Source organism: Rana temporaria, chromosome 3, assembly GCF_905171775.1.
Source record: "Rana temporaria chromosome 3, aRanTem1.1, whole genome shotgun sequence".
NCBI classification, from domain to species: Eukaryota; Metazoa; Chordata; class Amphibia; order Anura; family Ranidae; genus Rana; species Rana temporaria.
This window is the reverse complement of record NC_053491.1, coordinates 259,625,877-259,644,618: the sequence shown is the minus strand read 5'-3', so window position 1 is coordinate 259,644,618 and position 18,742 is coordinate 259,625,877. Positions and strand designations below refer to the sequence as shown.

The 18,742-nt window shown below is 44.0% G+C and overlaps 1 protein-coding gene and 1 pseudogene across 4 annotated transcripts in view; one reads left to right on the top strand and one right to left on the bottom strand.

The window, feature by feature from the left end:
• The window catches only part of NR3C1 (nuclear receptor subfamily 3 group C member 1), a 228,300-nt gene that overhangs the window by 201,559 nt on the left and 7,999 nt on the right, over positions 1-18,742 (bottom strand). The window lies entirely within an intron of this gene.
• On the top strand, positions 8,721-8,914 carry LOC120934009 (annotated as a pseudogene).

Below are 18,742 nucleotides of genomic sequence, written 5' to 3'. Positions count from 1 at the left end.
CCAAGACAGACGTGATCTTGAGTCAGCAGGGGCCTACATTTAGCACTGTGTCTTGGGCAGCCTTCCCACACTGCCCCATTGCAAAGAAAAGTTGGCAGGCTGCATCAACAAGTCCGCATAAGCACTGGGTTTTCCATGAAGTGTGAGAGCTCGTTCCGTGACTAATTTGTTCATGTGTCTACAGTAATAAATCATTAGGCTGATATATATTTGGGAACAGGAGTACAAGAAGACTGGATTATTTTACTATAAACACACAGCCCTAGTGGGCTGCTTGGAATTCTTTTTACAGAGGAAAATAAAGACAAAGTTGTGCATGTAAGAAAGGATTCCTCCCTAATCATGTTACATACAGGGAAAACAGATGGAACACAATTTCTTCAGGAAAAAATTGTGACCAATGGCCCCTCTGCTTAAAGGAGAACTCCATGTAGAATGTACACTAGTGTGGAATCCTCACCCCCAAAAGTCCCGGCTAGTGATTTTCCCTCCACACAGTATACAAGAAATTAAAAAAACTGATTGCTCCTGGAGATACTTTGGGCTAGATTCAGCAATTTATCTATTGATACGCCGCGTAAATTCAAAGCTGCGCCGGCGTATCTTCTTTCTGTATTCAGAAAGCAAGATACGCCGAAATTAGGCTAAGATCCGACTGGCATAAGAGTCTCTTACGCCATCGTATCTTAGTTGCATATTTATGCTGGCCGCTTTGTGGCGCTGCCGTCGATTTCAGCGTAGAATATGCAAATGAGCTGGATCCGCCGATTCAGAAACGTACGTGCGCCCGGCGGATTTTTTTTTTACGTCGTTTGCGTAAGGCTTTTTCCGGTGTAACGTTACTCCTGCTATATGAGGCATAGCCAATGTTAAGTATGGACGTCGTTCCCGCGTCGAATTTTGAAAATTTTACGTCGTTCGCGTAAGTCGTTCGCGAATAGGGCTTTGCGTAAATTACGTCCACGTCGAAAGCATTGACTATTTGCGATGTGATTAGGAGCATGCGCACTGGGATACGTTCACGGACGGCGCATGCGCCGTTCGTGAGAAACGTCATTTACGTGGGGTCATGTTTTATTTACATAAAACACGCCCACCTCTTCAGAATTTGAATTTGGCGTGCTTACGCCGGCAGATGTACGCTACGTCGCCGTAACTTAGGGAGCAGGTTCTTTGTGAATCCAGCCCCAGCCTTACTAAGTTACGGCGGCGTAGCGTATCTCAGATACGCTACGGCCGCACAGACTTACGGCGGGCTTTATGAATCTAGCCCTTTGTTTTTAAGATGCAAATGCTAAAGTGAAATAGTGAGGGTATTATGCTACCTACACAATAAGAGACTTGGATCCACAAATGACTCAGGTAGCCAGTTCTTGCACACACTATATACACATATATGCTCTGAAATGTCAAATCCTAAGCCAAACCTCAGTGCTGTTTTGGAAACAATGGAAGCAGTTTTTAAAATGAGCCAAATAAAGTTGTGATACAATGGGATTTTCCATCTTGGTTGAGCAATTTTAATTTGATGGGAATACTTATTATTAACAGATTAGGTACACAGCAGCCCGACATGGCTGGAAATCTGCGTCTGTAGGAACAATGTGTGTGATAAATATATGTAAATGTACAGATATAGAGTTTGCCAGTCTTGATACATTTGTTTTCAGCCCAAGCCTAATACATTTTGATTGGGAGCTTTCACTGCCAACACAAATGTGACACAAATGTTTTGCATGCCAGTCTCCATACCCAAAATGAAGAGGTTACTAAAGTACGAATATTTCAGTACGACAGAATAAAAATTCGGAAGTGAAGTCATGTATTTGTATTGTATTTTCAAACACAAATTCTACTGCTTAAACGTAAAATCGTACAATCTGGTTTCGTAAAGAAAGATCTTTGCGTTTGTCTCTTCGGATAATTTTAGATAAAAGCCGAGTACGAACAATCAGATCATCGTACGCTCTCTTTGAAAGCAGTATTTTTTGTACAACATTCTGATCGTGTGTACTAGGCTTTAATCGGTGGTCTCTAAACTGCAGCCCTTTGCTTACTTTTATCTGGTCCCTGGGGCACCATTTAATTTACTGACACCAATTAAGGTCACAGTTCCTCCCAATGACACCAATGATTGGGCACAATTGCTCCCAATGGCACCAATGATGGGGCACAATTCCTCTCAATGATAGGGCACAATTGCTCCCAATGGCACCAATGATGGGGCACAATTGCTCCCAATGGCACCAATGATGGGGCACAATTGCTCCCAATGGCACCAATGATGGGGCACAATTGCTCCCAATGGCACCAATGATGGGGCACAATTGCTCCCAATGACACCAATGATGGGGCACAATTGCTCCCAATGGCACCAATGATGGGGCACAATTCCTCTCAATGATAGGGCACAATTGCTCCCAATGGCACCAATGATGGGGCACAATTGCTCCCAATGGCACCAATGATGGGGCACAATTGCTCCCAATGACACCAATGATGGGGCACAATTGCTCCCAATGGCACCAATGATGAGGCACAATTAAAGGACAGTAACCTGGCCCTTTGTTCAGACAGTTTAAAGACCCCTGCACTATATCATTATCATTCTCTGATACATTTACAAAGTTGTGCAATGCTTTGAAAACAACAACTATATGTAAAAACTGAACTAAAGTGTAAAATAAAAGCCTAATGCCACGTACACACGACCGTTTTTCATGATGAGAAAAATGCAATTTTTTTAATTGGTCATTAAAAGTGATCATGTGAACCTTCTCTGTTAAAAAAAAAAAAAAAAAAAAAGCGATCGTGTGTAGGGTCTAGGGGTGCGCATCTTCACTGGTCTCACGATTTGATTTGATTACGATTATCTGGTCAATGATTCGATTCAACGATGCATCAGGATTACCGGCGAGCTCTTACTTCCGCTTGGGCCGCCCTTTCTCCCTGCAATCTTCTGAGACACATCACAGGTCCCAGAATATTGCCCGGCTATGCAGGACAGCGCAGTGAGACATGCGCACCTGGCTGTGAAGCTGCAAGCTGTCACAGCCGGATGCCCACAGTAGTATTGCCAGCAGCTTCTTTGGAGCACATTAGCAGTGGTGAACTCGCTGCTGCTAATGCGCTCCTGCCCATTAAAATCAATGAGCAGCGCTGCCGTATTAATCCTTTCTCGGCCGATAGCGGGGGTTAAAAGCGCCCCGCTAGCGGCCGAAATGCGGTGCAAATCCGACTGTAAAATAGCGCCATTTTACCGCTATTTTACCGCCGACTCTATGGGCGGCACCAGTGTGAAAGGGGTCTAAAAGAGTGAAAGAAAATCCCAAATTTTGGAACAGGAATAGAGGGGAAATCTTCCAACAGAGACACAAAATTTGGTGATTTTGGTGCCAGTCAGGGATTCCCTCACTTTGGGGGGGATTTCCTGTTCTGGCTATGGGACAGGAAGTGAACAATCTCCCCAATGGGAAACAGACAGCAAAGAAAAAGAAAAAAACTGTCAGAGTTTGTGTCGCCTTTAGTTCTATTTGAAGTCCATGGGAGCCTCATATCAATACAACCTAAACAAAAGAATCTGTTAATTTGTACATTCAAACAATATTTAGCTGTTGCCTGTTACAAGTCAGATGGCCCCTTAACAATTCATTAAGGATGCTTTTTCTATTATATAACAACATTTTGGCCGGAAATCATGCGGCAGTAAAAACAAACAGCTGTCGGTAGATGACCACATATTTTTTTTTTTTACAAAAAATAAAATAAAACTAAGACTACACCCAGCTTGCAAAACGTACTGTTTTCATAAAATACAGGTATACAAAGACACAACTAATGTGACTTGTGTGGAAATACAGTACCAAACAGGGCGTCACTGTTGAGATGTGTTTTATAGATACAGCAGCCCTAGGGAATGACAACAACAAAACTAACGTGTCACTAGGGACAAACTCACTACACCAGAGTAATCTAGTTCCTAGCACGTTCCCCACTACATGCCGATTGACTGGCCTACAAGGTCTGACCTCACATTCACCAGCCCTAACTCTGCTAAACAGTGCCATAATTCTCTTATGAGCTAATGAATGATGATTTTTTTATAATTGATAGCACATTTAAAGCTAACATTTTTGTGTAGAGTGGTGAGGGGTTAGAATCCCTATCAGGTTTGTATTGCAATCTGTGTGCGACTTTAGGAGATTCTCCCTGTTTATTTGTCCCAATAACCACTGTCACCGGGACTAAAGTAAGTGCAAATCCAAGTTCAAAATTTGAAGTATACTATAAAGACCGTAATGTGAAACATTCTCAATCTTATATACTAGAAGATAAAAAATGCATCTGTTCTGATGAAAATAAAAGAAGGTTGGTTATACATTCACATAGTACTGCAAAGTCAAAAGAGCACATAAGGCCCAATCCACAAGGCTTTATAGAAGAATCTTAGGCCGGGTACTAACGAGCAAACATGTACGATGAAAGCGGTCCGTCGGACCGTTTTCACCGTACATGCCTGCCAGAGGGCTTCTGTACGATGGTTGTACTAACCATCGTACAGAAGTCCGCGCGTAAACATTACGCGGGGCGTGTCCGCGTCGTCGCCGCGGCGATGACGCGGCGACGTGGGCGGGCCTGCCATTTAAAGGCTTCCACGCATGCGTCTAAGTCATTCGATGCATGCGAGGGACGGCGGGCGCTCGGACATGTACGGTAGGTCTGTACTGACGACCGTACATGTCCGAGCGAGCAGGATTCCAGCGGATGGTTTTAAAACACGTCCAGGAATATTTGTCTGCTGGGAAAAGGCCCGGCGGGCAAATGTTTGCTGGAATTCGGCCCGCTCGCGCCTACACACGACCGAACATGTATGCTGAAACTGGCCCGCTGACCAGTTTCAGCATACATGTTTGGTCGTGTGTACGGGGCCTTACTGTTAGTCCAATGAGCTTTTAAAATTAAAGTCACATGGCTGTCACTTTTTAGAAAATGTTCACAGAAAAATCTAACCACACTCCAGCTATGAACCACAACAAGAGTATGTATTTTGGGCCTTGTTAAAGGACTGGCCACCATGGTAACATGCTATTAAACTTACTATTTAACTATGCAAGGAAATCATCATCCTAAAATGGAAAAGCTTTGATCCTCTTACTTTATCTTCAAGGAAAGCTCTGACAAATTCTTCTTTACATTTGTACAAAAAGGTAACCAAGGCCCCTCTCACACGGTCAGACCGTTCAGGTCTGCCTGTCAGTTTTGTCGGCAGACCTGAACAGCCGCTTCATGCAATTCTATGGAGCACCGAATGTCAGCGGAGACATGTCTGTGACATCCGACCCGATCCGCCAAAATCAGACGTATGGCGATTCGTCCCCATCTGTCCATGGCGGATCAGATGAGATCTGATAAGAACGGACATGCTGTCCGTTTTCATCAGATCTCTCCATAGGAGACAGTGGCACTGCACAAGCCCCTCCCCGCTCAGTGAGCAGAGAGGGACTTGTCATCCGCCAGCTCAGCGGAGAGATCTCCCGCTGAGCTGGCGGACTCCGTATCGCATGTGAAAAAGGCCTAAGCCACCAGAGGTAAAGCAGTCAAGTTTGAATGGGACGGCTAGCTTCTCTACAACTGTAGCGTGCAAAATCTTCTGCAGCTCTGCCAAGAAACCAATCAGGTTTCATCATCAAAGCCTAAACAAGCTGAAGTCAGAAGCGGATTGGTTACCATGCACAGCTGCATCAGATTCTGAGTGCAACAGTTTTAGTCTCCCCTAAGCCACCACAGGTAAAGCAGTCGAGTCTGGATGGGATGGCTAGCTTCTCCACACATCTCTAAATTTTGATAACTCACCCACTTGACAGAGCTTCTTGTCAATGAGCTTACTGTGTATTTAAAGCGGAGTTCCACCTAAAAATGGAACTTCCGCTTAACCCACTCCTCGCCCCCTTACATGCCACATTTGGCATGTCATTTTTTGGGGGGGGAGTGGGGGCTTCAGGAGAAGGGGACTTCCTGTCCCACTTCCTCCTTCCGCCGAGGGGCTGGAAAGGCGATTAGCTTAATCGCCTTTTCACAGCCCCTCCCTGTAGGCGAGCGCCTGTCCAATCGGACGGCGCCGCGCCGCTCGCGCATGCGCAGTGGGTGCCCGGCCGTGAAGCTGAAAGCTGTCACTGCCGGGTGCCCACACTAGAAATGAAGACACCGGCCGGCGAGGGGGGGCGAGGAGCGGAGCCCCGGCCGGCACATTGCTGGAGCCGTGGAGCAGGTAAGTGTCCATTTATTAAAAGCCAGCAGCTACACTTTTTGTAGCTGCTGACTTTTAATAAACTTAAAAAAAATGGCTGGAAAACCCCTTTAATGCGGGGGTTCACCCAAAAATAAATTTTTAACATTACATTCAGCCGAGTTGTCCTAATGACAATCGGTTGTTTTTTTTGTTTTTTTCGTACATACCGTATTTCACCGCCGACAGGCTTCCGACCGTCGCATATAGCGCATCACGAGTTGCCGAAAGAAGCCGAACGTCGGTGCGGCTCTATACGGCGCCTGCGCACCGACGTTCGGCTTCTTTCGGCAACTCGTGACGTAGTATGCGACGGTCGGAAGCCTGTCAATCAGATAGGAACGCCCAGTCCCGCAGAAGACCGGAAGCGGCGGTGAAATAAGGTATGTACGAGAAAAAAAAAAAAAAAACAGCCGATTGTCATTAGGACAACTCGGCTGAATGTAATGTTAAAAATTTATTTTTTGGGTGAACCTCCACTTTAAGTGCTAAACCACAAGCAAGATGCATGACTAAGTTTATGTTTCTATAGCTTTCAATCACGTGTAAAAAAAAAAAATTTAAGTTTGAGCCGCTGTTCTCTGCAAATTACAGGCATTTTGTTAACAGAGTGGCTAAGGAGAGCCTAGAAAACAAAACAAAAAAAAAGCCACAGCTCCATATGCTGGTTAGATATGAAAATATAGATCAGGCTTCACTAAATGGCGGACCATGGTCGGGATCCGGACCAAGTCACTGTCCCATCTGGACAGCCACATGCCTGCCATTTAGAAGCCGATTCCTTTCTGCCTGCCTCTGCTGCTGTCACTATCACAGCAGAGCGGGAGGAAGAACAGTTCTGCACACAGAGCGGGAGGAAGAACAGTTCTGCACACAGAGCGGGAGGAAGAACAGTTCTGCACACAGAGCGGGAGGAAGAACAGTTCTGCACACAGAGCGGGAGGAAGAACAGTTCTGCACACAGAGCGGGAGGAAGAACAGTTCTGCACACAGAGCGGGAGGAAGAACAGTTCTGCACACAGAGCGGGAGGAAGAACAGTTCTGCACACAGAGCGGGAGGAAGAACAGTTCTGCACACAGCGGGAGGAAGAACAGTTCTGCACACAGAGCGGGAGGAAGAACAGTTCTGCACACAGAGGGAGGGAGAACAGTTCTGCACACAGAGCGGGAGGAAGAACAGTTCTGCACACAGCGGGAGGAAGAACAGTTCTGCACACAGAGCGGGAGGAAGAACAGTTCTGCACACAGCGGGAGGAAGAACAGTTCTGCACACAGAGCGGGAGGAAGAACAGTTCTGCACACAGAGCGGGAGGAAGAACAGTTCTGCACACAGAGCGGGAGGAAGAACACTTCTGCACACAGAGCGGGAGGAAGAACAGTTCTGCACACAGAGCGGGAGGAAGAACAGTTCTGCACACAGAGCGGGAGGAAGAACAGTTCTGCACACAGAGCGGGAGGAAGAACAGTTCTGCACACAGCGGGAGGAAGAACAGTTCTGCACACAGAGCGGGAGGAAGAACAGTTCTGCACACAGCGGGAGGAAGAACAGTTCTGCACACAGAGCGGGAGGAAGAACAGTTCTGCACACAGCGGGAGGAAGAACAGTTCTGCACACAGAGCGGGAGGAAGAACAGTTCTGCACACAGCGGGAGGAAGAACAGTTCTGCACACAGAGCGGGAGGAAGAACAGTTCTGCACACAGAGCGGGAGGAAGAACAGTTCTGCACACAGAGCGGGAGGAAGAACAGTTCTGCACACAGAGCGGGAGGAAGAACAGTTCTGCACACAGAGCGGGAGGAAGAACAGTTCTGCACACAGAGCGGGAGGAAGAACAGTTCTGCGCACACAGCGGGAGGAAGAACAGTTCTGCACACAGAGCGGGAGGAAGAACAGTTCTGCACACAGCGGGAGGAAGAACAGTTCTGCACACAGCGGGAGGAAGAACAGTTCTGCACACAGAGCGGGAGGCACAGCAACAATGGATGGAGGGCAGGAGCTGCCATAAATGCAGGGGGACTGAGTACACTGATGTAAGAATGAGATTGTGAAATAAAGGAGGGGGGATTGTGATGTGAAAGAATCATCATACAAACATACGATTCAAAACTCTGCTGGAAGAAAATGTTACTGATCGGACCTCTGTGAATTTTAGTACCCCCAATATAACTGCTCAAGCTTGGCTACTCTCATAGAATACCAGAATCACACTTTGCAGAGGTGCCTTAGCATGGTTGTCTCCACTTATAAATACTTATAAATATTTATACATATGTGAATGTGTTATAAAACGAGTCAAATCCATTATGACGTGGTTTCTACATAACTGCATATCAACACAATGTTGCATAGGATAATAGCACACGTGTTCTAATAATATCTAACAGGTTCAAGCAAAGTAACAATTATTTCTTCTGCCTTCATTATTCGGATACACGAGGCAAACCGCATCATCGATGCCTGCTCCTCTGTGACATCATTTGCTCGTCAGATTCCACGATGATGAATTTTAGGGTTCTTGTCTCGTTAGGACTCCTGCTGGCAGTGCTGCTCTGTGCAGGTGATGCCACCATTTGATGACTTGGTCATTCTAGGTGGGAAGATGGCAGGCAGGAGCTCATTCAGAGTGAAAAAAAAAAAAAGATTCAAAGTTGCTAAAATACCAGTTAGCTCAAAATAGAGAATTTTACTTTTTTTTTACCAGGCGTTTGTGGCCATATGAGTTAACCACTTCAGGCCTGGGCCAACTTTGACACTTCGTTTCTACATGTAAAAATCATAATTTTTTTGCTATTTTTTGCTGGAAAATGACAAAGAACCCCCAAACACTATATGTATTTTTAGCAGAGACCCTAGAGAATACAATGGCGGTCATTGCAACTTTTTACCTCGCACAATATTTGCGCAGCAATTTTTCAAAAGCGTTTAAAAAAAAAAAAAAACTGTTTCATGCTTTAAAAAAAAAAAACAGTAAAGTTAGCCCAATTTTTTTGTGTAATGTGAAAGATGAACTTACACCAAGTAAATAGATACCTAACACAGGGCTCGACAAATCCCGGTCGCCAGGTCGCCATGGCGACTAGAAATAGGGTCCTGGCGACTTGGCTTGTGAGCTGGCGCCATCTGGTGGTGAGCCGTTGGTATTACAAGTTATTACCACCAGATGTGTAAGCTGGCGCCATCTGGTGGTGGCCGTTGGTATTACAAGTTAAGCATTACAAGTTAAACAGCAATTCTAATGTCATTTTTCACTATTTTCACTGCCATCTTCTTCCCTCTAATTAGAACCCCCAAACATTATATATATTTTTTAGAGAATAAAATGGCGATCGTTGCAATACTTTCTGTCATGCCGTATTTGCGCAGCGGTCTAACAAGCGCACTTTTTTGGTAAAAAATTACACTTTTTTTAATTAAACAATAAGACAACAGTAAAGTTATCCCCATTTTTTTTAATATTATGAAAGATAATGTTACGCCGAGTAAATTCATACCCAACATGTCACGCTTCAAAATTGCGTCTGCTCGTGGAATGCCGACAAACTTTTACCCTTTAAAATCTTTATAGGCGACGTTTAAAAAAAATCTACAGGTTGCATGTTTTGAGTTACAGAGAAGGTCTAGGGCTAGAATTATTGCTCTCGCTCTACCAATCGCGGCGGTACCTCATATGTGTGGTTTGAACACCGTTTACATATGCGGGCGCTGCTCACGTATGTGTTCGCTTCTGCGCGCAAGCTCGTCGGGACGGGGCGTGTTTTCTGGCTCCTAACTTTTTTAGATGGCTCCTAGATTCCAAGCAAATTTGTCAAACCCTGACCTAACATGTCACGCTTCAAAATTGCACACGCTCGTGGAATGACGCCAAACTTCGGTACTTAAAAATCTCCATAGACGACGTTTTAATTTTTTTTACTGGTTACATGTTTTGAGTTACAGAGGAGGTCTAGGGCTAGAATTATTGCTCTCTCTCTAACGTTTCACGGCGACACCTCACATGTGTGGTTTGAACACCATTTTCATATGTGGGCGGGTCTTATGTATGCGTTCGCTTCTGCATGCAAGCACACGGGGACAGGGGCACTAAAAACATTTGTTATTATTGTTAATTTTACTTTTTTTTTTTTTTTTTGACACTTTAAAAAAAAAATGTTTTGATCACTTTTATTCCTATTACAACATCCCTTGTAAAAGGAATATGGCGTGACAGGTCCTCTTTACAGTGAGATATGGGGTCAATAAGACCCCACATCTCACCTCTAGGCTGGGGAGGCAAACAAAAAAAAAAAGATCACCGCTTCACAACTGAAGTGGCGCATTATTTTTTTTTAATGCAGAGGCCGGACGTGACGTCATAACATCGCGCCCGGCCTTCGACGATCATAGAGACTTCGGCGACCATCTGGTCCACTGGAAATCTCTGTGATCACCATCTGGGGCCGGCGGATCATGTCACGACTCCCCGATCACACAGGTGAGTCGGTAGAAGCACCGGAGGACGGCTGGAGGGGGGGGGGGGGGGAACGTCCCCATTCGCCGCCCATAGGAATGATCAAGCGGTGGAACAGCTGCTATGATCATTCCTATGGTGTAGGGAATCGCCGGCTGAAAATGCCGATATCTGAATGATGCCTGTAGCTTCAGGCATCATTCAGATATAGCCCCATAAATTCCCAGGACGTCACATGACGTCCTCTGGGCGTCAAGTGGTTAAAGTAACGTGGTTCATTTCAGGTTTTGGATCTATAAAACGATTAATTTACTTTCGAACGTTGTGGAAGCCCACGTGCAGATAAAAGGAGGGTAGTGATTACTGCCAAAACCTAAGGCACGTCTTTGAACTGTAATTTTTACTGACAAGAGGCAGAACTGGCAGATCCCACACTAGACAGTATGGCAGGGAAGGTTTTTCCACCCATCATGGGATTTCAGTAAAAATAACCAATACTTTGCAAGAAAGGCAGGGCATAAAATTCTTGCAATACTGTCATGTTTAAATGTCACTTGGCTTTTCATTTGTGCTGACAGTACAGCTTCATTACAGCAATGCTTTGCCTTCATAGTGGCAGTAGATATGCATGAAGTCTCCTACAACAGTCATATACTGCATCTTTCCATTATAATAATTTAAAATGGAATTTTACTTTTATCTGTACAATATTTAGTTGACATTTCAACTAAGCGGGGCTTGAACCCTTCACTATGTGGGGGCAGGGGGGAGTGGGTAACTTTTCAGTGGGACTTTCTATCCCTCTTCCTTCTTCCTCTTCTAAGCTGTGGTGATTACTCCTCTCACCCTAGCAGGCCCCCTCCCTGCCAGCAATCTTCTGGGACACGTAACAGGTCCCAGAAAATTGACTGGCCAATAGCAGAGCGTAGCGCAACTCGCGCATGTGCTGTGCGCGCCCAGCCGTGAAGCTGTAAGCGGTCACGGTCGGGTGCCCACAGTTGCTATAATGGCACTGCGGAGAAGAGGGGGTGAGGAACAAGGCTTTGGGTGCCCGCATCGCTGGAGCCGTGGAGCAGGTAAATGTCTGTTTATTAAAAGTCAGCAGCTACACTTTTTGGAGCTGCTGACTTTTAATAAAATACAAAATGGGTGTAAAGAGTGTCTTAGCCATCTGAGATTCTCCTTCCTGATTGGCTAAGACAACAGCAGCGACAGAAGAGGGACCCGAGAAGAGGAGGATACGGGCTGCTCTGTGCAAATCCACTGCAACAGAGCAGGTATGTATAACATGTTTGTTATTTTTATCGGGAAAAAAAGCAGCAAGATTTTACAATCACTTTAACAATGATTTTAAATTAACATGTATTTATCTTTGCTGACTGCTGAAAGAATAATGATTTACAATAAAGAGGTCCTGAACTGTAGCTGTCCATGAATGCTCTTTCTTCTGTTACTAAATTTGTTCCACTTCATTTACCACTTGAACTGCATCACATTATCAGCTAAAGCTGAATTCCAGGAATTCATTCACTTTGTAAAAAGGGAAGGCCCACTATGAGTTAAGTCCAAGGAGGCGCATGACATCTCCTGAACTTATTTATGCCTGACACAGCTATTGCTCTGGCGGAGCACACAGAGCAGCTATGTCACCCATCCTCTTTGCTGCTGCCCATTCAGAAAAGCCTTTGTATTTTGTGAATGAGTTCAAAGAATACAAAGGCCTCTGCAATTGGGCGGGAGGAGGGTGGGGCAGCAGGCCCTGAAGAAAGGGGCTTCCTGAAATAAAGCAATAGCTAGCTGTCCTCTGGGACTCCAAAAAAACTATCAGATGTAAAAAAAAAAAATTAAGCCCAGGAGATGTCAAGCAGCTCCCTGGATTTAACCTATAGCATGCCTTTACTTTTTATAAAGGAGCTGAATTCCTGGAATTCAGCTTTAACCCTTTATAAACCAAAATACTGAAGCAAAAATTGAACAACATGCATTTGGGTCCAAACAAAATGCAAACAACCCTCTTCGTAGCTCATAACTGGAAACAGACAACCATATAATCATAAATCAATAAATTAGTAAATCTAAAAGAATAGTACAGGTGATTAACCGATTGGGACAAGTGGTTTCTGATCACAAAACTGTCTGTTTTTTTGGCAGAAAGCTCCTTCAACATACTCAGATTGTTATTGAATGCAGCAACCTAGGCACAGGCCATCTATTGCAAAAATGTGACTATTTCAGAGTCGATCTGATAATTATTAACCACTGTACAAGGCAAAACAAAATCCAATTTCCTATCAATATTTGCTTAGCCTTTCAAACAGGAAAGATGGGATGTCCTAAAATGGAATGAACTCCATCTTCTACTCTTTACAGCAGGCATGTCCAAAGTCCGGCCCGCGTTCTGGTTTAATGGCCCCCCTGATAATTTGGATATATATATATTTTTTTTGCCTTAAACTTCCCTCTTTAAGTGAAGGTGCGTGTTCTACACCGATAAATACAGTATATCCAAATAACAACATCTCTTCACCACACATAGCCACAAGGGGAGGAGAATTCTTGTTGGGCCGTGTATTAGTGATCGAACTAACACACTTAGACCGAATTTTAATGGTTCAAACAATTTCAGGCACAATGGTCGGCCCTCACGCATGTTCACTTCATCAAATCTGGCCCTCTTTGAAAAAAGTTTAGACACCCCTGCTTTACAGTCTTCGTGCAACCCGTTCTATTATTTCCACACCAAGAACTATTGGTTTTGGCCATATGTATACCTAACCAAAATCAATAAAAAAAAAAGGTATGAGCCAGGGATAGTAAGGGAAACGTTACACTTTATGGACACGTTAAAGTGGTTGTAAGCCCTTGGAAAAATAAAACCTGCAAGACAAAGGCATAATGAGGGGATATCTCCCCTGCAGGTTTAGGAGATATCCAGTGTAGCTACAGGTAAGCCTTAATATATGCTTACCTGTAGCATTAAAGCGGAGGTTCACCCAAATAACATCTATAGTAGACCAAGTTCTTTATACTTCTAACATGTACAGTCCGCATTTTTTTTTTTTTTTACACTGTACATACCATATAATCTTTATTCGAAATCTGGCTTCCGGGTAGTAGGCGTTTCCAAGCTGAGGAGGAATGTCCTCTGGGAGGTCGCCCAGATGATTGACGTCCTTTCAGAAAAAGTTCACCCCGGCGGATAAGGCCCCGCCCCCATATTGCTTGGCGCGTCACGAGTCACAGCATTTCCGAAAGAAGCCGAACATGCAGAGCTGCGAGTCGGCTCTAGACGGCGCATGCGCACCGACTAGGAGCCCTGTAGAGCTGACTGCGCAGGCGCCATATAGAGCTTCTTCATGTCCGGCTTCTTTCGGAAACGCTGTGGCTCGTGACGCGCCTACGCAATACGGGGGGCGGGGCCTTATCCGCCGGGGTGAACTTTTTCTGAAAGGACGTCAATCATCTGGGCGACCTCCCAGAAGACATTCCTCCTCTGCTTGAAAACGCCTACTCCCACAGGGAGAAGTACCTGGAAGCCAGATTGCAAATAAAGATTATACGGTATGTACAGCGTAATTTTTTTTTTAAATAAATGTGGACTGTACATGTTAGAAGTATAAAAGAAGTTGGTCTGATATAGATATTATTTGGGTGAACCTCCGCTTTAACTTATAAAAATTGGTAGCCTCTGCTAAGCGGTGTGCTTGTGGGATGGGAAAAACGTCCTGCAAGCAGCATCTTTGGGCACTCAATTTTTTTCCCAGATGAATACTGTACGGTTTAAACAAAAATCGTTCGTTCTGGTGTTGTACGAGATTTTTTTTTTATGCTTGTCCCTTTTGGATAATTTGGCATGAACTCTGGTGCTTGGCTCTCAAACCTGTGTACTAATGATCAGATTATCTGACGATTGATTAGTAAGCGGTATTTTTAGTCTGATTTTCTCATCATGTATACTAGACATAACAGTTGTAGTTTCAAAATAGTTGCGCGCTCTGATAGGTGGTGACTAAAGGACTGTCTGTCGTATGTAAAATTTCCCTACTGATGCATTTTTTAAAACGAATTGTAGTAAAAGTGTTCCATTTTAGTTTTTCTGTGCATCCCTAACAATCTATAGGCATAGAGGCCTAAACAAATGGAAATCTTCATGCCTAGAGATCAATAAAATATAGTATTAGCTTTCAGTTCACTCAGTTCATGCCATTACATCGAGGCCCAAAAACATAACTATAACTGTTCCCATGGCATCGTCTCTATATTTAGTGGAAAATAGATCTATAATCAGATTGTCACCAAGACCCACACTTCCTTAGGTGATGGGAACGCTTTAGTAAGCAAATCATTGCTTACTGCCACTCCTTTAAAATTCTCACAACAGCCAAGAGAAAAAATAGCTATCCGAAGCATTACACGGGTTGTGTACACGCTGCGGGCACTTGGCGATTTCAGTGTTTGGGTCCGAAGTACACGGCCAGCTGCAGTTCACCCAACCAGAAGAAGAAATACAATACACTTAGATACACACTGCGATACAGTGCTGCAATCTGTCTTCTGCTACAAAAACATTCAGAGTTTTCATTCCTATGTGAAAAATGATGACATTAATACATGCAAGAAAACTCTGTTTATAAATGTCATTTTAAAAAGAGATTCACTGCAAAAGTAGACTTTTAATACTCTCCTTTCCGGACACCTGTTCTTTGGATAGTTACTCTCCTGAAGAGCTATGTCCATCCATATAATCTTTATCATCCGTCTGTGATACAGAAGTCCTTCATTGCGTGCTGTGGCCCTTACGTCACTACAGTAATGATGTCGGTGGTTGTCTGATAGAATCTCAGCATGGAGCAAGGGACCAGACATGTGACACACCAGGAAGGGTGTTGAATGCAGAAAATTCTTTGAACACCATAGTTCATCAAGAGTCTCAGAGCAGGAAAGCATTAAAAGGCTTCTTTGACAGCGATCTTCTTTTCTTTTTTTTTGTAGTTGTCAACGTAAATAAAAAAAAAAATAAAAAAACTATCCTGAGAGAAATATGGGAGGGCGTGATTTTTCCCCACCTTAAAACACTAATTGACTGGCTGCTATGCTGACCACCCTTCTAGATTTCAGAATTAAAGACACAACCCAGAAAAAGTATGCAAATCAGTACTTCACTTACTGCATACTAATTTCAAAGCAGTGCATACAAGTATTAAAAAGCTGAGAGAGAATTTTGATACTAGCATCTTTGGAATATTGTCACTTTTAGCTTTATTTCTCTTGTGACGGCTTGATTTTAAAGTAAAGACAATCATCTTCAGTCATAAACTGAAAAGCACCCCTTTGTACAGTCAAGTCAGATTTTGCGATCTGCAGGATTTCAGCCGACATGCCATATATATGCCTTCCAGCAGTTTCACCAACTGCATTCCTTAGAGATACCGAGCAATCATATTTTCCGGTAGGAAATAGGAGACACTAATGTACTCATTAGTAACGGTTTTACATTAATTTGTTCAATTGTTATTCTGCGCAGCAAACTGACAACATGACCTGTTAGTAGTAAACACAAACATAGGAAACATTACCATACACATTACATTTTATTAAAGCCCAACTTAGGGTAAATTAAAAATGATCCTTTGCAGTGGGGCTGTGCCCATATTGCAGGGGTTAATTGCTAGTTTTTGGTCTAGGACAGGAGTCTCCAAACTTTTCCAACACAGGGCCACTTTATTGTCCTTCAGACATTAAGAGGGCCGGATTGTGGCCAACAGGGGCAGGAAGTGTCACGGGCCCAGCATCAGTGAGAATAAATATGGCCACGGATTTGGTGGTCAATAAGAGGAGTATTCCCCCTTTTAGTAAGAGGAATAGTATCCCATTGGTGTCAGTGTAATATATAGTGCCCCATTGTTGGTGTCAGTGGGAGGAATAGTGCCTCATATCAGTGGAAGGAATTGTGCCCCAAGGGCCAGGTAAAAGGCTAGCAAAGGGCCACAGCTGGCCCTCGGGCCGCAGTTTGGAGACCCCTGATCTAGGACAACAATAAAATGAATTATACTTACCTGATCCTCAGCTCCACCCCGCAGCTAGACTGAGCGTCGCAGCTTCTACACCCCCCTACACAGGAGGATCCATGGCCCTAATTTGGACGCCAATAGACAGTCCACCTCCAGATCATGAGGGAGCAGAAGTAATTAAATGGTTTCTCCTCTCCCCTAAACAAAAACAAACTATTAACCGATTACAGAGCTGGCCTCACTGCAAGGGATTTTTTTTTCTCTTCCTGGACGTTGGGCTTTAAGGCTAGGATCACACCTGTGCATCTGCATTTTCATGCTTTTTCACCTATGCATTTGCATGCACTCACTTTGAAGTCTACGAGGCCAAAAATACACTGCTGCACCAAGAGTGCCTGAATCTTTTCTCAAGTCACATAGAAGTCGTTGCATATCGAACAGGCCCCACTGACAAAAAGGTGTGAATGGCTAGTCAGCCAATCAAACCATGATGGTGGTCTTGTCTGAGAATATAGCTATAACTGATGTCCAGCAGCGATCATCACTCATAATCGTTGTCTAGGCGGACAGCAGGGGTTGGGCTTTGTGTTGTTACAATGCAAGAAACTGCTTAATCTTTTTTTACGGTTTGTTCTATTCTATGCACCATAGTGATGAAGTGACATGCGATACAGCGAGTTGCCACAACTAACCCACCTTAATGCAGACATAATATAAATAGGACACATACAAAACAATTGTTTTCTACATGCCCTTGCATTGAGCCTGTGTTGATTTGCATGAAGATTCCGTTTGCAAGCCCTTATAATTCCACACCACCTAACAGAAGACAATACCAAGTCCTGATATAAACAGTCCATTCAGACATAGACAACCCCCCCCCCCCCCCCCGGCTAGGCCCACTCCCTCTCTCATTTTTATCAAATATTATTGAATAAAATGCTTTTGGAGTAAAAGTATATCTAAAGAAAGTATTCTATTTAAGACACAATAATAATTTAGTTTTTTCAGCATGAAATGGAGCTTAGTTATGTAGCATGAGGCTGTATATATTCTGCAATATTCACATTTTTGGTAAACTCATTCAATGAATCCAAACTCTGCAAGCTGAGATAACATGCACTGCATTGATGCATTCACACAATGTCACAGTAACCATGAGATAAAACAAAGTTCAGGAATATTCTTTTACCCCTTTGTTTTGCAAATCTTTGTACACTAAAAACTGTATGATTGAATCAGCTCCAATATTGTTGTTTTACTAACTTGACAGATTGTTATTCTAAATAGGAAACCTCCATTTTGTTTGCAAATTTTTAAGATTCTAACTACCAGCAAGTCCTTACATTTAAAGAGCACCTGTTATTTCAGAGGCATCATGGCAGCGCCTGTTAGCAGGCATCCACTCACCTGCTGCTGCCACCACGTCCCTCACCTTGTTGTGTCACTGCCGCATCACCAGCCATCTTATTAAAGTGAATGGGACTGTCGGTGAGTTAACAGTGGGTCAGAGGAGGATCTGCTGCAGGACATAGATGACAGTTGCTCTTTAAAAATGATGATTTAAATTGAGTTGATTTAAATCAAGCCTTTTTTCTAGTGATTTAAATCATGATTAAATAAAATCCACCCTGCCCTAATGCTTTCTCTGCATTATGGTAAAAAAATTCTGTGCGCAGAATCCCCCCAACCACCCCTCCCCCTTAAATTTAGCGGAGCCCAATATCAATCTAGTGATGTGCCTGAGAACAGCCACTCTCTCTGCTCACTGGCCATGAAGGCAGCAGCGAAAGCCATTTCTTCCCGTCAATCACAGCCAATGGGGAGAGAGCAGGGGGGGCACGCTAAGTGTATCTATTGACACACATGCTCAAGATCAAGCCCACATGGGTGCCCCAAAACAAGCGGCTTGCTTTGGGGGCACTTGGCAAATGGGGAGGAGCCAGGACCGTAGGTGGGGGACCCCAGAAGAAGAGGATCAAGGCTGCTCTGTACAAA